The sequence below is a fragment of the Nipponia nippon genome, unplaced genomic scaffold, assembly GCF_047370975.1.
Source record: "Nipponia nippon isolate SJK-2023a ecotype South Korea unplaced genomic scaffold, ASM4737097v1 scaffold_7, whole genome shotgun sequence".
In the NCBI taxonomy this organism is placed as follows: domain Eukaryota; kingdom Metazoa; phylum Chordata; class Aves; order Pelecaniformes; family Threskiornithidae; genus Nipponia; species Nipponia nippon.
This window is the reverse complement of record NW_028262391.1, coordinates 13,695,389-13,715,717: the sequence shown is the minus strand read 5'-3', so window position 1 is coordinate 13,715,717 and position 20,329 is coordinate 13,695,389. Positions and strand designations below refer to the sequence as shown.

The following is a 20,329-nucleotide window of genomic DNA, read 5'->3' as shown; positions in this document are numbered from 1 at the left end:
TATTTTTGTACTTCACCTACCACATCACAAAATACCATACCTGCGAAAGGTACATCACTGACTCTGGTCCAGGCAGGTGAAGGGTGTGACTGACATAAGAAAAGAACTGCATTTTCACATCAGGGCTGAGAACAAACCATCTCCTCACAGCTAAGGACCTCCAGCTGCATTCCCAGCAAGGATCCCCAGGACTGAGGGGTACAAAGACAGCCTTTGCCAATGCCCTATAGTTTGCAGGTGGCTTTTAATGGGGGGAAAAAAAAAAAAAAAGAGAAAGATTCTATCCTGCAGGAGGTAGGGAGGGAAGAATAACATGGACTAGCTAGTGTCAAGCTTTCCTACTTCCCTGGCTCCTGGGAAAGACCCAGCTATGTAAGCACTGCTCAGTGCTAGTACTAGTGCTCTCCCCTGCCACAGATTCACATCCTGCTGGAGGCAAGGGCTTTGATTTTTAATTTGGGAACCACACAGCAACGTTCAGCAGGCGGGAGGGGTGGGATGCTGGTACTCCGAGCCCAGCACTCCTGGCTGCCTTCAGAGCCAGCTCCCCCAGCAGGAGAGCAGTGGGGGAGCCATGAAAACAAGCTCAGCCAAGGAAAAAAAAGCAAGAAATAGCATTCTTATTACAAGGTAAACAGCATTAACTTCGTCTTGGGGGAGTAGAAACACCATGGCAGTGATAGGCTTTTCTGCCCACAAGCCGTGGAAGGGCGTGGAACATTCTCCACCCTCCCCTTGTGTAATGCTCCCCACACAGCAGCTGTAAATAATCATTTACCTGTGTGTGCTCCTCTTTGGCTGCTTTTTTTAGGACCTTTCTTCTTAAATGCAGTTCCTGGAGGGGCGGCTGCACTGAGATATGTGTGGCACAGCCTCAGCACCAGAGCTGGCAGAGCTCTGCCACATGCGACCGGAGCTGGAGCCGGTGCACCCCGGGTTACTCCTGTGAGCAAAGCTGCCAGCTGCGGTAAGGGGGATGGGAGAGTGTGGGCTGCATTTGTTGTTTTTCCAGCAAAAAGAGCTCAATGGTTCATTTTAATTATTGTTTTTCCCAGACCTGCAATAGCATTTCTCCACACTTTGCAGTTCTCTAGAATGGTAAAAACACATCGGCCAAAACACATCCGTCAGCGAGCCAGGGCTGCTTGTTTATCTGACTCCAGGATTTCAAAGCAGGTGCTCTGGGGAGTTGCTTGAACCTTTCCTCACTTCAGGTGCTCAGAAACTGAGGACAGCAAGCGGAAGCCGGTCTCTTCCTACGTGCATTTCTTTTTGTTAATCAGTAAAAATGCCCTACCACTGACCCAGACCTATGGATTGTGTCTTTTGTGGTCACTGTCATGGTGTAACATGACAGAAGCATCCTTTGGAGAGTATGCATGGGACAGATGCTCTGGGAACAGGAGCAGAAATGTGACCATGCCCAAGCACACAGCCCTGTGCAAGGAGCAAGGGAGACCGAGGAGTACGGAAACCCTCTGTCGCTGCCTTCCTTAAGGGAGGGATGTGGCCTTGCCCCAGCAAGCAGAGCACAAGAGGGAGTCTAATTTACAGTGCCCTGTAATTTGCTGATGCCGTAATATGTTTAGCTTGGGGAAAAGGCTCTGTTGATGTTAACGTGTTGCTCACATTGGAGCTGCGGTATGTTCCATCGACATGAAAAACAACACCACACTGGGCTGTGGCTGGACCATCCTTGCAAAAATAACGGGGCAGTAGCTCGGCTGGGGCCAAGCTGTTGGGGCTTCCATGAGGTGGGAGCAGCCCCCTGAACCCTCCAGAGCCAATTAGGATGTGCCAGCCTGGCACCTGCTGCAGTAATGCTGGCTCTTCGTTAAGAGCTATTGCCCATGTTAATTACACTCCAAGTGTTAGCACTGGATCAAGGAATATTTCCCTAAAGCTTTGGAACTGGCCCCAAATCACTGACAACAGTGTCAAAAAACAAAGCACCATCCCCCATCTACAAGCTTTCTCCTAACTGCTGCTTTTTGAGTCCAGACAACGTCAGTGAGGATATTGTTGTTAGTACCAACAATGATAGCAGAAATAATGCAAATGATCTCTAGGCATAGACTGGGGTGCCAGGGTGGTATACCCTGCACGGATACTCGACAGACGGACTTGCACTGAGAGCAAATAATTACTGCTCTGTGATCTGGTGCTACTTTGGGATACAACATTGTCAAGGCTCAAACATGCCTCTCCATTTGCCTAGTAGATTTGTCATTAATAATTGCTTACACCTATGCAGCACTTGAGCTCATGGGCCCGCTCCAGGCTGTCTGCTTCACGTGTCAGGGTATGTCTGCAGGACTAAGCCCTGCAGATAGAGAAAACACTTGTCTGAAATTCAAGCCAACTCCAGAGTGGGTGTTTATCTCCACAGGACTTACATGGCTCTTCACAGTTTTATCTGCACACCTAAAGTCTTCATCATCCTCAGAGAAGTCTGGTGGGTTAGGACAGTGTGTTCATTCTGCTTACAGATGGGCAGCAAGCAAACTATAGCCCTGAACCTTAAATCCCTGAAATCAAGGGAAGTGCCTACAGATCTATGAGGCTTTGAATTTGAGTGTCCTGTCATCTGTGCTGGTGCTCTAACCTTCCTTCTCCTCCACAAATCCACCATGCACTCGGGGAGCTCCGTGTGTGCTGGTTTGGGACTGACCAGCTGTGATGAGTTATTCGGCTCTGGGTGCAGGCACAGGATAAACATGGACCACTTTGTCCTCAAGCTGCCCTGGAAAGGGGGAGGTCTCCCTTGCTCCATCCTTGCTGGCTGTGTGCTCTTGCCTCCTTCTTTTTGCCATCTCTGAAGCACACTGAGTGGAGCAAATAGTTCTCTGCCAAATTTGTCATGTGGTGGTCAGACCAGCAGAAGTCAGGGAGCAGGGCTGAGACCCTTCACCTCAGAGGCGGGAGAGAAAAGCAGAGCAGTGGGGTAGGACCATGCTTTTGGCACTGGTGAACCCTGGGGCATGGCAGGCCAGCAAAGCTCCCAGGCTTTCTGCAGAATTTCTCAGAAACTGGAACATAAAATAAGTAAGACTCTTGTCTGGTGTTTTATGCTGCAGAGAAATGACCAAGCTTTCCTTGTACACACCTACTTCTGCTGAAGGCATGAATTAGTCCTGATGCAGAGCAGCTCTTATCACCACAAGACCATGCTTTAATAGGAATTTCCTTACAATTTTTCCCCAGAACCAGGCTCAGGCCAGCTTTGAAAGGTGATGACATCATGATGCAAGTTAGGAGCAGATGAAAATTGCTCTTACAGGATTGCACTTTGCATGAACCTTTCTCCAAAGAAGACAGATCAGGTGTTTCAGATCGAGTTAAAAACATTAATTACAGCCATAGCAGTAGTTCAAAATGTGACAGGCCTTTTATAACTTGTTTGTTACTGTAGATCACAATGTCAATATTGCAAAAGTGTAGTTTGTTTCCATCACAATCAAGTTGTCTAGCACTGAATAATGGAGTAGTGCAGGCTGCCTCTTTTTATCTTGGCATACACGGAGCTCAGCAGAGTGTGTCAACACTGGGAACGCTTGAAGGATTGCATTGCTTTGTCTGCTCGGACTCAAAAACACAAGGGCTTTGGAGGGAATTCAGGCTGATTCGTAAAGTACCTGCTCTAAGCCAGCTTACCCTCTCCTAATATTGGCAAACTTGCTTATCTATGTCCTGGCTTTCAGAAGTTAGCCCTCCCTTTCCTCCTATTATTCACCTGGATAATGAAATCTGTGCTGTGTGAAAGGGGCAGTGATACACTCTGCACATGAACTGGCAGAGGTTTCCATTGGTGCTCTGCTAACCCTAATTCCTTCAGTATTATAGAAATGATATCATTCCCCAGACCCTCTGAGCAGTGGCTTCAGTTTAGTTGTTGCTAAGTGCTGTACAAACAGCTCAGAGCTTGAAAAAATAAATAATGTATTAAGGATGGGACAGAACCAAACATATACACTTAAATCAACTTGCTCATGCATACCTAAGCGTAGTAATAGCTCTGGTGAAGCAGGCAGTATTGCCTTCAGTGTCCCTGAGCCTACACCGGGAATTGCAGCACCTGAACTCCCCTTCAGGATGCAATTTGGCTGTTCCTACTGATTTTAAAGAAGGGATACCTATGGAAATCATAGGACACATAAAGTACATAGGGTCCCAGGACTGACCACAGTCCCATCCCTGTTTTGGTCAGTTAAGCATTTCTTACAGCATAGCTGCAGATGACATATGAAGTGCAGGGAATGCCCTTCTCCCTTCCTGCCGAGGGGAGATATGCAAGTAAAGCAGTGCGAGTATTTCCATGAAGAGATTTAGAGAAAGGCTTGTTTGGGGCTCCCCTGTGAGATGGGTGATTTTGATTCCCATCTCCTGGACAAATAGGAGCTAAAAGCAGTGATTACAACATCCATGACTTCCCATGGGACATTCTTGCAGGACATTTGAGTTTTCATTTTTGTGTAGAACTGAAAGAAGTTCAGAAGAAATGGTGATAAAAGCTAAACAAACACTCTTCCTTCTCCTCCTGGAATTCATCTGCAAAACAACTCACAAGGCAGCTAATCGAGACTGGAAGAGTTCCTCTCAGAGTCGTGCCTTTTCCTCAAGAGCAACTGAGGTGAGTTCCTATGAAAGGGTGTCTCTGTCAGTGTTTGTAGCAGTGTTTTTCTTCTCAGTATAGGTGGGCACACATATTTGTGGAGACCACCAGTGCACTTGCTGACGGACGTGCCATAACAGCCAGCCCGGGATGCGACAAGGCGTCTCTCCCCACAAGCATGGCACACGGGTCTGCTCCCAACAGCACTAACTCAGCACCGTCTCCCTCCCTCCCTGTGCTCCTTGGAGCCCCCTCTGCAGTGCAATCTCTTCCGTGTTAGAGATTTCTTTTCTCCTGGTAGATGTTTCTCATATGGTTTTAATTCTGGCAAAAGGCAGCAAACTCGAGCTTGTGGAGGCTGCTGTATGCTCAGACCAGAGGAACGGGGTGGGGGCAATGTCAGCTTCCCACACGTTATCCCTGGTTGACCAGGGCAGGTGGGGAAGGGAAGCTCTGGGCTCCATCCAGCCCAAAACCTGTGGGATGGCTAAGGATGGTTACTATAATGATGATATCTACTTCCAGAGAAGACCAGAAGAATGTGGTGGGTGCAATCTGGGACACATTCCCACACCCGCCTCTGTATACTACGCTCATTCAGCTTGAACATCCAATTAAGCTTGATGGTAGCAATTAAAAAAAGCAGCAATATCTCTTCTTACTCATCTGTGAAAACCAGTTAGCGAGATTCTGTTACAGATGATCAGTCAAATTTTAAGCTGACTGGTGAAGTTAGACTCCCAGGATAATTCTGCCTTTTGGAAATGCTGTGCATGTGTGTCAGTGTAATATAGCACAGCCCAACACAGGCAGCCTTCCAGCAGGGTGAAGTTTAACTACTCAGCAGAGCGGAGAATGGGTATCCATTCTAGGACCTGCAGGTCTAAAAGTGTATTTGTGCGAGTGTGCACACGTGCAGGTGACATACGCACACGTGTAGGTGACAAATGCACACTGGACTACCTTTGCAAGGGCGAATGCCAGAACGTTAGAGAAGATCACAGCATCTGCTTGAAAAAGGCTTCTAGCAGCACCATAAGAGTAATGAAAGCTTGGGACTGCTGCCATTTGTGGGGCAATTTCTGTTATTTTTATATGGGGTTCCCACTGGGAAAAAGGCTAAGTCCATTTGTTTGTTGTAACAACACAGGAAGGGAAGAGGTTTTCCTTTATCTTGCTATTACAGCTACCTTTGTCATCATATCCCTTTTCTCATCTGGTTGAGGTCTGTATTCAAACTAGATCTGGTCCATAGCTACCATTCAGTAAACAGTAACAAGCTACAGCCAGCTTTTATCTAGATTTAATTAAGCACGCAGTAGATCAAAGATGTAACACGTCTACCTTTCCTTACGCTAGTGCAGGAAAGGGGTATATTGGACCCCATTAGGAAAGGGTCTCGCTTGGTTCTCATGATAGAAACTCCTGACTGCAGCTGATTGAATAGAAAGCTCTTGAGTTGTGAGCTAAAATGTCCTAAATGCGGTTGACAAGCTTCTGACAATACTAGTGGTGAGCCCCTGCTTCATTTGGGTGCTCACACCAGTTCAAATCCAGAAAAGATCCCAATCTCTCCAGACTGTTACTATTTGAAAATGTAATCAGATTTTCAGATCTGGAAGTGCCCTGAGGGCAATCTTCACCTACCAACTCTGGACTCTCATCAGCCACCAAAACTTGGACTAAGCCCTTTCTCCTTTTGGATAAAGAAACCACCCTTTGCCTCCCTGATCCCCATCCAACAGAACAGTCACTCCGGAAAACGAAAGCAAGCTAGTTTACTGATCTAAACTGCTCATTTCCCAACATAATATTCAATGTTGTGAGTCATCCAGAAAGACTCTCCCCTTTTCCGTTAAGGTCAGAGGCAGTTTCAGCGGGAGCAGGCAGGGCACACTGCCTGGTCACAGCGCCAGGCTGAGCTGGCAGCAGAATCCAGGTGGAGGAAGGCTTCCCGCATCTGCCTCTGCCACAACTCCTTGCTGGCACCACTCAGGGAAGTATATTCTTTGCATCGATAAATCTGATTATCAGCTCAGTTACACTGCGGCACAGTAGATATAACTCTGCTGGAATCAAATGCCAGAGGAGCATAAATAAAATCTAAAGTCTGACGGTAATCTTAAAGGAGGTCAGGTGAACAAGATCAGTAGCATTGCCTGAACCTTTTTTTTTAATCACTCTTTTTGGATGCAAATATCTCAGTTTAATAAACGTAGGTGCTGCCCCAGGACTCAGTGTAATTTGGGTGACAAATGAGGGATGGCTGGGAGGCAGGGAGCTTCGACTAACTTTAGAAACAGTTTCATCTCTCTCTTAGAGCTGCAACAACGAGGACTTTTCTTTGTGTTTCTGCCCTCAGACAAACTTCCTTTGTTCCTGTGCAGCAGTTTCTCCTCCCCTGGAATTTGCTGTCCCAACTGCCTCGCTCAGTCATGCTCAGGCTTGTTCCAATACCAGTGTCTCAGAAGTCTGATGAAACCTTAATGATCCCCACTCCCCTCGTACGCCTGTACCTGGCCACCCAAAGAGAAGCCCCAGAGCCGTTTTCCTGTGACAACGTTGCAGCAGCATGGGCAGGGTGCGGGAATGGAAGGATCACACCTGCTGGAGCCGAGCCGAGCCTTGAGTGACTCAGATGTCCAGAGCGAGACTGACTCACCAGGAGCACAGGAGTCTTCTCTGAGTCCCATCTTTCCTGATGAGTGTTTTCAAACCAGGCACACCTTGACCAGAGTGGAGGACAGGGAGCCACCCAGAATAGCCACCACCCCTAGGTTAGGGCACTCCCTTCGGAGGATGTTTGCAGCCTCCAAACTGACCAGAGCAGGAACATGAATTAGATCTTCCACCTCTCACATGGACACCCCTACTGCCAGCACCTGTACAGGCTGCCTTTGCTCAAGCTGGCCCTATTTTCAGCTTTGAGCACACCAGGGGAAGAGGCTGGGGAAATGCCTGTGAGTTCTTTAGGGCATCCAGCTTGAGCTGCTCCTTTGCAGGGCCTCAGCTCTTGGGCACCTTGGCACAGCTTGGTGAAAGCTTGGGATCCTGATAGGTACACGGACACCCTCGAGTGAGGAACTGTGGCCTGGGAGTCCGGCCCATTCCCACCAGCTGAGACCAGTCGATCAGCAATCTCGGTGGCTGACTCAGCCCAACTCTCTCATTCAGCTTCACTGAGGAGCACCTCTTAAATCACGGTATGACTTCAGACTCAGGTGAATCAGACACTGGATGAAGGAGTCACTCTAGGATTTATGGATTTGAGAGCAAGCTTAACTGCTGCCTTAGGCTGGGGTCATTGTCTACAGAGCAACACCAAATACAGTCTAAGGCAGCAGGATGCCTGCTGCAAGAGCCCCCTCCATTTCACTGCTGCTTGTGGAGCTGCGCAGCCATCTCTTCATGCAGAATCAGAGCAGTATGAAATCTCCTACATCATTCTTAACCCTTAGCATGTTCCTCTACACATAGAAAGTCCTTTTGCAACAGGTAGGACCAAGCCTAGAGTCAAAAAGCAGCCCTCTGTTCAGTGAGGGGATTCTCACTGCTAGTGTCAGAGCCATGTTGCTCAAAGGGCCAGCGTGAGACCAAGTTTTCCACATTAGAAAGGAGCTGGCATCATTGGAGAGAGCAAAGTTTCACCCAGAGAGGTTGTTTCCATCAGTGCTTCCTGCACCTGCCTGCGTTATACCCACTTTGGAGTTACAGGGAGGGGGAGCAGGAAGGGACCGGGCTCCCTCTCTGAGTCTCTATCTACACCCTTGCCTTAGCTCCTTGCTTTATTCTGGTTTGCATTTGCTCCTGTGCTTTGTGGGAGCAAAACTCAAGTTTCAGGAAGCGTCTCATTAAATTGTCCGTATTTTGAAATGGAGTGACTCACTCTTACTGAGCCAGCCCCTGTTTTGTCCTTGCTCTGTGTGCTGAACCAAGCACACAACTCACCCCTGCCCCACGACTGGCCCCAGGAGTCCAGCGAGCCGGGGGTCCAGTCAGCAGCCAACTTCAGCTCGTCACCTTCCCCCTCAAAAAATGTCCCTTTGTGGGTTTTAGACACAAACATGAATGTACATGAAAGGGCAGTGGGTGGGGGCTTGTGCTGAATAATAAGCAGCAGCCAAACAAGTCGAGCAGGTCTGTGGCAGCAATTCAAGGCAGGCAAGCCAAAAAGATCGGTAAGGTGAGATGTAATTATGATCCCTCTAAGCTGGGACATGGGGAGCTGAAGGATCCACAATACAAACATCAACTGTGCAGCCATGTTACACCAAGAGGAATTAGGCCCTGAGTAACAACATGTTTACAACTTCACGTTTGTCCCAGCTGAGCCAGCTCCGTGACGACGTAACCATAAGCACGTCATACCTTGGCCAGGTCAAAATCTTCTTGGGTGTAAGAGGAGATGGGGAAGAAGGACATAGGGACACAGAGCAATTTTTTTTCCTTTCTTGTGTCCTATCCTAAAAATATTTAACTGGAGAGTAATATATTCAGGATTTTTCCCATTTTCCATTGTGTGTCATGTGCTTTGCTGGTGTATCAATGATGAAGGGACTACAGACCAACAGCTCACATACAACACAAGTAAAATGAAGATTCAGAGCCCAAGCGAATGGTCCCCAAATCTCTACTACCCTGTTAGATAACAAAGAGGCCAAAAGGTACCTTGGTTTTCACCAGAAAATAGCTTATGGAAGCATCCTGCTCATTAGGCTATCCCTCACTCATTTTCTTTCTTTAGCTGTATGAAGTTTGCAGACTTGGCTGCCCAGTGGCACAACATGAAAGGATGAAAGGGTGGCCATCGTGAGCCAAGTGCCCAACCAAAAGCTAAAAGAAAACCCTACACTATAGCCAAAGACAAAGCTTAACCTAAATGAGCATCGTCATCAGAGTAAAATAGCAAAAGCGGTAGAGTTTCAAATTATCCAGTCACTTCAGGTAAGATCTGACTTTCTACGGCTAAAAAAGGAAATAAAATCAAAGGGGAAAAAAAAAAAGAAAGAAGCTGGGGAACCACTGAAAGCTTTCAGGCTTTGTTCTTTCATCACAAGAAAGAAAAAAGAGAGGGGCATATTTGCCCCTTTATAAGTTGTATTTAAGAGCTAAACCCTTCTTCATTTCGAGCCAAGGGAATTTTTGCTTTTGAGTTTGAAAAAAGCAGAATCAGGGTCATGATTTTAAAAAAGCTTAAATCCCAGGCGTGTTTTAGAAACAGATTCAAAAGCACATGCTCACTGCAATTATCTACGCCTGCGGTGTTTTCAGACATGTGGACTTCAGGAAAACAATAGCCAGCCCTGTTATCAGCACAAAGGAGGATCAGTTTGGAATTACCGTACCTGTAACGTCGGCAGCCCTCGGCTCTGAGGGTTTCCATTCCCACTGTTGTTCAGCTGTGAATTTACTTACAACATTCCTGAAATAAAAAAGAAAAAAAAGGGCATTCCTGACTGAAGTGTGGAGCAACTGAGAGAGCTGGCACACTCTAAACAATAATTCTTACCACAGGTCCTGCCTAAAACCAGGGGGATATTCTGCCAGTGGAAACTGATGGCTTCTGAAGCAGGAAAAAAAAAATCAGGTGGGGGGGTATCTGAGCATCGGAGCGCTCCAGCTCGAATGCAGGCACTGCACAAGGGTAAAGAGGTACAGGAGCCAAGGACTGTTTACATCCATTTAAAACACAGGACCATGATGAGTCATTGCAGCCCCAGAAGATGGTTTAATAGAAAGGTTTGAAGATGATGGCAAGTATCCTGATGCTACCCGGTGTGATCACTCAGAGGCACACATCTTGGGTAGCTGGGCTGGGCTGGTGAGGAAGTATCTCTTGGAAGCCCTCAGCTTGTTATTTAGGTTAACTACATGTGACTCTCTTATGTATTTGAGTTTAACGCTCCCAAGGATAATATTGTTGAATCTCAAAAAGTTGGGTGGGACGCAGCTAGACATGGGGCAGTTAAGCCTTAAGGACTGAGCTGGAATAAAAAAGGTGATGGTGGAAGTTTGGTGAGTTTTAGCAGCTTCTGGCTCCCTGGAGCAGGAGCTCGAGGAAGCGGTCCCTCTGTGCTGTTTGTACTGCAAACTCCGACATTGTTTAACCAAAGTGCCAGAAACCTCTTAAAAACATCTTAGAGATCTTAGGTCTCTATCCCAAGGGCTGCAAATCCTCAGTGGCCTGGGCCTCTATGGTGCTGGTGCGTCAGTATAGGGTGATGGGTCGCCTTGTGGGTGGCTGCTGCTGCGGAGCGGGGCCCACGGCAGTGGCAGTCAGCCGGAGGGGGACACACACCGGTATCTGCAGCAGCCATCTCGGCTCCTTTCATAATCGATGAGGAGAAACTGGTAGGAAGGCATGATTCACCGGACCTGCCTGACATTCCACCTGAGCACCCCATGGGTCACAGCCCTTCTGCCTGGAAACTGCCTTGCCACCACTCCCCTGCCTTCCCTTCGCAGGGTGTCACCCACACCCTGCACCACCACGTGTGTCCTCTGCTGATGGCCCCCGAAACCCAGACCGCAGCAGGACACTGCAGCCTCCCTGCCGGCAGCTCGTGCTGTGAATGCCGGGACGGGGCAGAAGCTGCAATGCAGGGCAGCACCCCCAAACCAGCACCCTGCCTCCTGCATGGGTGATCCCTTGGCACCTTGAAGGATGAACAAGTTTGTGTCACCCTTATCCACACGATCTCAGCTGTGCGTTTTGTTTCTCCATCTGAGGAGGAGCTGAGATCTGCACCAGGTGTGATTCATGGGGACTGCAGCCTATTTGTGCCATTACTATGGGTAAGCCCTGTGGTAACAATTAGCAATCACTTACAGAAAACACCAAGTTTCCATGGTATGGGCACCTGTGAACTATGATAAATTGCATGCAGAATGCTTGGAAGCTTCTGGACCCCCCTGGTCTCTGGCAGAGGCACCCATGGGCTCCCCCTGCCCTGGGCTAACCAGAGCTGTGATGCTGCGTGGCAGGGGGCCAAGGTAACAACCCTGCCAGAGGGCTTTTCCCTGCGTGGGGAGCAGATGGATACTCATACCTCCTGGGCAGGCATATCTTGAGGGAGAACCAAGCCAGCAAGAAAGGGGTTGGGATGGGGAGGGGGTAGAGGGGGGTGATCCTGGAAGGGAGGAGGCAGGACAGGCTGCGCTGAAGGGGGGATTTAGGAGAGGGAGGAGTGCTTGGGAGCTTGGCTGGGGAGGAGAGGCTGGTGAAGGTGTAGAGTGAGGTGACAGCAGAATGTGTGGACACTGGGAGCAGCCTTGCTGGGGTGATGGGATGGAGCTGGGGGAAGAACCAGCAGAGGAAGGGAAACGTGGCAGATTGTTTCCCAGCTTTCTGCCACAAATGGACAGAGGCATGAGAGGCTCTGAGGACAGATATGGAGATTCAGCTAATCTCTATCAAGTTAATCCTTCTCTACAGACTTGCTGAGCAGGTATCTCATCCGTGGGGTATGCAGGAGCCAGCCCTGACACTCCATCCTTCTGTGCATGGCAGAAATGCACTGCTTGCTGCTAACTTGGCAAGTGCAGAGAGATGGAGTGAGTCCCGGCTGATGGCAGCAGGATGAGAATGCCTGGTGACGGGCTCCCCGGGGCTCCTAGCAGGGACCTAGTCTTGATGAAGCCGGATAACGGGGTCTGGGTGAACCGGTCCTGCAGGGAGCCTGGCAGAGCCAAACAGCCAGCTTGTCCTCAGCAGTGCTATGCACTGGTTAAAGTCAGCCAGAAAAATCCTCTGATAAAGAAGTCAGCCAGCTGTGTATTTACCTTCCAATGTCGGCCAGCACTGACGTGCTTTGCAGAGCCAGGCCCAGCTCCAGGGAGAGGGGGAGAACCAGGGAATGCTGTGGTGGGGAAGCGGGAGGATTTATAGCTGTTTGCAATGGGGGGTTGGATGGGTCACCTGGGCTGAGGGGGCCTCCCAGGTCCTTTTTCTCCCTTGCCAAGAAAGGCTTTCCTTGTTTGGCCTCCTGGATAGTTGGATCCTGCAGCCCCTTCCCAGAGAGCGGGGTCACTTCAGAGCAGTTGAGCCGGGGAAATGAACCCATGGGTAGGGCTCGCATCTCACGGGGAGCAGGACCTTGCCACTGCTGGTGAGGAAATGGGCTTGGGGGGCTGCAGGGAGCTTGGCAGAGAAATGAGCTGGGCTGTGGATACATTCTGTATTACTGAGTGTTTCTCTCTCACCAGCTGACCACCTTTTTGTACACCCCCACCCTTCCTGGCTGCTCTCACACTAAATAACAGCAATAAAAAGACATTTTTCAGGTGAAATGGGGCCAATGCCTGACCCTGGAGGGGTGCATAGGGATGAGCTGTTTTCTGGGTGCAATGCTTAGAGAGGCTAAGTGTTATACCAGCCAGCAGAGCACTCTGCAGAGATTGTAGCACCCTGATGTTACACCCCCTGGGCTGACACACAGGTAGCTAAAGCTGAACATCCCCCACCTCTGCTGACACCACCATTGCCTCTGCTCACTTGCTGACTTTTTTTTTTTCCTTTGCCAAGAACGCAGGAACCTGCTGGTCCTGGATGGCTCTGAGATGAGTTTCTGCTTCAAGCACTCTCGCTTCCAAAGCGGAGCTGAGAGTGCAGCCAGCTGAGCTGCCGGAGAACTGCACTCCGCTGGGGAAGCGCTTGGCAGAAGCTGCTGGAGCACCCCAAAATGCCTGGAGCAGCTGGCCTTGCATAGGGAAGGGACGTGGGGCTGGAAGGGATGATGCATGGGGAATCCCGCATCTTCCCTAGGGTGTGGTGCAGCTGTGGGGGGCACTGCCCTAGCTGCTGCTCCGGGGGGGGGGGGGGGGCTGTGCAGGAGGAGGGCTCATGGTGACAATTTTCCACAAAACTGGAAAACTTTGCAGAGCGTTTCATGGTGATAGGTGGTGTTTAGGTTTTTCTCTTGGGAAAATTTCTACAGTTCGGGAACAAGGTTTTGCAGAAAAAGACAGAAATCTCAGGAGAGCCTAGCAGGATCTCCTGTAGCCAGACCCTGGGGACAGGGTCAGTCTTTCTAGGTCAGTGAATATTGAATATTTATGCTAATTGAAAAGCCTGGCAACGCAAAGGCTGCCCCTACAGCTCCTTGTGGTGGTGGGCCCACTCCCTGCCTTAAACTGCGCAGAACATGAGTTTCAGCCTTTTTTCTAAGCAAATATCCTGACATTGGGGTTAGTGGCTGTTGGTTTGGGTACTTGTGCTGTTGTCAGGGCATTTTCTCACCATCTCTGGGATTTCTCTCCCACCCTATTTAGGAAACAGCTCGCAAAGCATTGCTGGATTCCTCCAAACACAAAGACTGATTCCCAGCCTGGTGAGCCCTGGTCTTCCTGTGCCAAAGTCTGAGGCCAGGTGAGGGTCAATGTGCTCCCCTCCACCCCTGCCTGCCTCACCCCCCACCCCGTCCTTTGCAGGCAGGGTGGGTGTTGCCTGCAGCTCGTTGCCTGCCGCTGCGCTGGAGCCGCTCTTGCAGCTCCATCTGCAGGTGCTCAGCCCAGGCTGTGCCTGTGCAGAGCTCAGCTCCCCGCAGCCTGGATTTCCATCCAGGCTGCGTTGGTCATGCTGGGCTTACACAAACTGTTGCTGTCTGGCCCTTTCCGTCAGGTTCCTGCCCTTCATTGCAACACCGGGGTGCCGCTCCACCTGGCTGTCCGACTGTCTGCCCCGCCACGCGGTGTGTTCTCACGCTTCATCCTCCAAACTCTTTGAACCAGTCTGTAAGATCCTTTTTATCCTCCTTCAGATCTTCCCTCAAGACAGGATTTCACTGGGACACTGAGGAAAAATTCATCATCTAACTATGAGGAGAGGAAGGATGTGTGGCCGTTACCTTTAGCTCCAGTCCCTGCTGGGACACGGGCTCCTGGTGTGATGTGAACCATTTGCTGACATCCACATTTTTAAACTTTCCAGCAGTTGTTCTGCTTGCTGCTGGATTTCTGTGGAGAAAAAGGACCACAAAGCTATAGGCAGCAAGTCCTGGGAAGGTCGTCTAAGGAGCATGCAGAGGTTCCTGTCCCCATTTGCCCATGTTACCCCCTGCCACTTGCAACTGTCCCTGGAGCAGGCAGGAAGGTGTATTTGGCCTCAGTGCAAAGTCCATCAACAGTTAAGCCAGAGCCTATAACAACATTTCATCACCATGGTGTCCCTCTTCACTCAGTGCTCCTCAGGACAGGCAGGGGACCGTGGCAGCCTGCTCCTAGCTCTGTGCAGGGCTGTGGCCTGTTAACGGTCAAAGGGAGAGCCTGCATCCTCCAAAGACTGGAGCAACTCTCATTGCTCCTTTGGTGGCTGCAATGGTTGTGGTGGTGGCTCTGCACACCTTCGAAACCACAGCCATTTGGTTACTGCATTGACCCAGGCCATGTATGATCAGATTAGCACTCTACAAGGAGGGGATATGAGGACTGGGAAGACCTTAAACATCCTCATCTGCAACTAAAACCAACATCCTGGGAGCAGCCATGACTGAGGAGGTCATGCATTATTAATAGCAGCAATGCAAAGCTTTTTAACAGCAATCCTACAAAACCTAGTGTGGGGCTTGCCTATGCAATTCATGTCCATTTTGCTGTGTGTTGTGGAAGGCACCTGCTCTGAGATGTTGGTGGGCAGTGCTTGGCAGACCCCGCACAGGTGAGAATGCCAAGATACTGGAGCAGACTGTGGAAAAACTGCCCAGGAAGAAAAAGGCTCCTCAGCCCAGGGCTGACTCACTGTCAAGTTAGATTTCATGGTGGCTGCTGTTGCTGTACAAGATTACAAGATAAACAGGAGCACTGACCTACAAGGCTTTTAACTTAACAGTTTTCCTTGGTACATGAAAACAAAGCTGACAAAATGAGCCAGAGATGGTCAGTTCATCAGGCTTCCAGCTCTCTTTGAAGCAAAGCATTTAGGCTAGGCTGCTCATGGGATGTGTGTCGATCCCATTAACCTAAGCCACGATGAGCATGGTCCCTCCTGTCAGCCAGGTGAGCACTTTGCACCCCATCTCTTGTGCCTATGTGCACAGCCCTTGCTCATGCATCCATCTGGAGAAGATGGCAGTAGAGACAGTTAGACTGACCACGAACCCAGAGTCTGGGAACTGCTGGCTCTGAAGTTTAGGCTTGGAGAAATCCCACCGCCTGTGATATGTAAAATGGGGAATAATGATGCCTCAGCAAAAGTTGCTTAGAGGTGTTATGGGTATTAACTAGTTAATCACTGCAAAGTGCTGTAGATGTCTGAAATGCAACGTTAATATTACTGCCTTCCATGCAGGTGAGCGATGTTCACTTAATTTGAGACTGTAAAGCAGACTACTCTCATTAAGACTCCCAGAAGAGTTTTTGCAACCTTCTGTGTATATGACCTTGTCAGGGCTGATGTGACCAGTCTGTATGAAATAAACTGCTACGATCCTGTTCGTTGTTTTTAGCAGTCAAGCATGGTTCTTTCATCAGCTCATTTGTCTGATGCAGAGACTGATGTGTGAGATTTCAGGTCCCTGGACCAAGCCCAGTGCCTTTCGTGGCACAGCTGGGCTGCTGTTGGCCTGGCTTCACCTGCAGGTTTGCAATCTCTCCATACTGAGTAAGGTGGCAAGAAGCACATAAATGGCATCAATCAACTTACACTTTCACACATGGTAAATCCAAGCAGTACAGTCTGGAGCAGAGCGTGCCTTGATTACTTCAAAGCTACAAGAGGGCAATTAGGAAGGTACCACGCGATGGTAAAGCGGCTGTTGCACACCGCTGGGAAAGCCAGCAGAGTCAAGAGGATCTCTGTCTCTGAGAAACCGTAGGGATGTGGAGCTGCTTACCAGCCCTGGGACAGCTTTGCACAGTTGGTAGGGCTGCTTTCTTGGCATTGCCAAGGAGGCAGGAGGGTGCCTAAGGAGAGGCAGCTAGCAGGGCTGAGGCAGGCTGCAGAGGGACCTGCCAGCACTGCTGCAGCAGCTGTGCGGCGAAGAAAGGCCGGTAGATGGTGGTATGATCTTGGCACCTCTTCCTTACGGCAGTGATGCAGCAAGGACGGATCATTGCGAGGGGAGCAGAAGCTATTGCCCGGGTTACCGGGCCCTCGGCCCAAAATTGTGCCATGCAGAGCCCTGTGCCCTCAGCTACAAGAAGCCCAGAGTCCCCAAAGCCCACCGTATCCCAAACAACCCCGGGCGTACTGCTTACAGCCAGTCTTTGTTCTGTTGAGTCCCGGCGTTTGTTACCCAGCCTCTAGCCGAGTGACCATGCGGAGGAAGGAGGGAGGAATTTGCCTACAAGCCAGCTGGTTCTGACCTTCCTACCATTGCCCCTTTCTTCCCCGCTTGAATGCAGGGGTGGCTGCTCACCAGCCTTGCAGGGAATGAAAGGCTGGTGAGTGAACCAGAAGGGAGGCATTGTATCCTGCTAATCCCCTTGAGCTGACACTTGACAGTAAAAGGCGTGACTTTGGTCTCAAAGCATGTTTTCTGCCTCCTTGGTACAGCCAGGCAGCTTTGTTCCCAAAATGCTGATTGGCCTTTTCGAGAGGCTGCCAGCTGTAACTTCAGATGTCGAAATAGGACAGCTCAACCCCTGTCTGCCTCCGCTGTGCTATCACTCCTCTTTTCTTTGGTTTTTGTTTGCCTTATACAGCATCTAGCTCTGTTATGCAAGAATTATGCAAACTTAATCCTTATCCTTCCACCAAATTAATTTTACTTTTTATATTTCCCTATTAAAGTGAGACGCTTCCCAGGTGGCAAGGAGTCATCTTACTCCTCCAAGAGGGGATGAATTCAGCACCCAGGCACTGCTGCATTTCTGTGGGAGTGGAGGGCAGGGGGCTGCAAGGGGCAGCAGCATGTCTCCTGGACATGTTACCACTCTGGCAAAATGGGGCAGTGCTGGGTGGGACAAGTGCATGGGAAGGGAAAGGGAGAGACTTCCTACCATAGGCTGTTTTTTTTGATCTTTTATTTTAGAGCCTTAAATTCTCCCAGGATGGGAACCTGGGCAAGCACCCCCACACCTAGGAGTGGGGACGTCTCCCTCGTGGTCATCTCCTGCCTGCGACACCCTAGGTTTTCTGTGTCCCCTCGGGTTTGCCGGCACCCAGCACAACTCTCACACCTTCCTCTTGGCCATCCTTGTCCCTCCTCTGCTCTAGCATCAGTTTTCAGCAATCCTCAATTGCACTCCAGCCCCAGAGAAAGAGCTGGAAAGAGGGCAGCAGCGTGGGGAGACAAGGAGCTGGGGCAGGAGTTAGGGAAGAGAAAGACCGAGGAGACCATAACTTCTCTCCAGTGGTTCATTCTCCTGCCATGCCCCCCACAGTTACTGCATCTCACTGCATCCCAAATTTCTTCTGTAATACAGACCCCTTGCTTGCTTGCTACCCTCAACATCCTCCAGCATCTCCCCAAATACTCCCGATATACTCATATACTCTCTCTATAATACTCCTATACTCTCCTTCTGATCCTACTCCCCATTCCAAGGAGAGAGGGGAAGCCACCTTCACTGCTCCAGTTTACAGAGTGCTGTATCCTTCTTCTCCCCCCTGCACCCATCATAGCCACATGGCTGAGGACAAGGTGGATGGGAAGCATTCAAACTCCCCGTGCAGCTATAGAAATCATAACACTGAATAATACCCTCCCACACACCCCAAGTCAAGAGCTGCTCCTTGCACATGCAGCATGCTGAAGAACCTGGCCTTAGTTTTCAGCACACTTGAGGCCAAATCCTGATTTATTTATGGCAGTTTTCCAGTCAACTGGAGTAGTCCAGGACTTAGACCAAGACACACAACCTCACTCGTGTTTCACATAGCTGTACTTATTCTTGCAACATGATGGTCTTGTTAATAGTTGGAAGGCTCTAGAAATGTGCAGAACAGATGCAGGTAATTTGGGGTTTCCAGTCTTGGAAATATTTTGTGTCCATTGAAGTCAGTGGGAAAGCTACCGCCACTTCCAGTGGGTGCTGGAATGCCTCTGAGCTATTTGGCAGAATAAATTTGACTGTCTTAATGAATAAAGGAGGGCTTAGGTTTTCCACTGGATGAAATAATCAGCAGCAGTGAGCTCTGGAAATGCTTGTGTTATCACTTAGGTGTCTTTCATGCAAAAAACCCCAAAAAAGTCCTGAATGCAGGAAAAAGAGAAAAAGAAATTTTTTTTCTTAAAAGCTCTGGGCATTCAGAGCATTGTGAGTCACCTTAGATCACTGACTGGTATGGGAATCAGGGTGTTTCTTAACCCCAGTTTGTTACGGGAACATGCAGCCCGGGTCAGACAAGCTGGTATTTCTGTTCTGAGAAAAGAGCTTATCCAGCAAACTACCCCAAAGGCCCATGTTTATCACAATCCTATGGCACAACAAGGTCCAAGTCCCACTCTGCGGACCCATGCAGCTGTGTAGGCAGCCGAGCTCGTTTCAGGAGGACCTTTGAGGTGCAGATTTCCAGGAGCTCCACGCTCCCCATGGAGTGCTTCTTTCGAACATTGTGGATGTTGCCATTCGACCAGCTCACATGTCGGACTCACGGAGGCTGTGTCTCCTCCTCAACTACCCAGGGAAGGCTGCAACCTCAGAGTCAAAGGCTGAGATTCAAACCTTTGCTGCACCTTTTCTTCTTCTGGTCTGTTGTGCCATGCTTTCCCTTCCTCCAATAAGGAGGTTACTTTTTTCCCTCTGAAAATGGGTTGAGAAGAGGGAAGAACAGCCCTTCATGCAAGAGCCAAACATTTTGTGTTGCGTGAAGCCAACTTGCCTCCTCCTGTTACACTGATAGGTAACAAGGGTGTCACCTGAGTGATGGGGGGATATTCCCAGGAGAGCTTAGGAATCTTGGACGAGATACAGAAAGATCTTGGTATGGAAATTTTGTTCATTTGTGAGACATCAGGGGCTCTTTAAAGAAGTCATGAAAGAAACAGCCCTTTGAGCTTCTCGCTCAGGCAATTGCATGCTTTCCTAATGCAGGAATAGGTGATGGAAAAGCCCCCTTCCATTATCAAATCAAAACTGCCCCCAGCCAGGGGGGTGTTTTCCCTGTAGCATGTTTTCCCTTTTTATTGTGTTATTTCACCACTTTAATATCCCTTGCTTGTATTTCTTCAGTTCGTAACTACAGAAAGTAACTTCAGCTGTAGCTATCCTGCAGCCAAACTGATGTGCTCCATGTAGGAGGGAGTATCCTGTGAGTGACCTTACGATGACTTCACTTGGTGCCTCACAGTAACCTATAGATACTGATGCTGTAAAAATGGTTTTGTGAGAGGTATAAATACAAACAGCATGAGATCACATATTCCAAACTATAACTGAATGCAGACTCTTGGAAGAAAATCGACTCAAAGCCCTCCTGGAAAAAGCTGTCAAGCACAGCACACTTCATAAATTTTTCCACAACCCCAAATGTACCATGCATCAAATAGGCTTCTTTTAGAAAGTGGTGCCATGAACCCCACAATGCCTGGACATTAGTTAGATTACTTGTAATCCATCCAGGATGGGGAATGGGAAGAGCTATCTCAAGTGCTCTGTGCTTATGGTGTCCTGAGATGCCTGTCCTGAGGGACCTCCGTGGGAACCATTGTGCAAGACCATCAGGAAGGAGTCAAGTGCTTGCCCTGCAAAATGAACCTGATGGCTTCAATCTTGTGCCACGTGGCAGCTCCCCTTGCCCAGGGAATAATGATGAACCTGGCTGCTTGAGGGCAGTCT

At 49.3% G+C, this 20,329-nt stretch overlaps 1 long non-coding RNA gene across 1 annotated transcript; it reads left to right on the top strand.

Annotated features, from left to right (window-relative positions):
- Positions 1-11,495: 11,495 nt before the first annotated feature.
- Positions 11,496-15,974, top strand: LOC148050830 (uncharacterized). Its single transcript, XR_015700668.1, has 3 exons — positions 11,496-11,605; positions 13,883-13,979; positions 14,232-15,974. It is a non-coding gene; the product is annotated as an uncharacterized LOC148050830 (long non-coding RNA).
- The last annotated feature ends 4,355 nt before the right edge of the window (positions 15,975-20,329 follow it).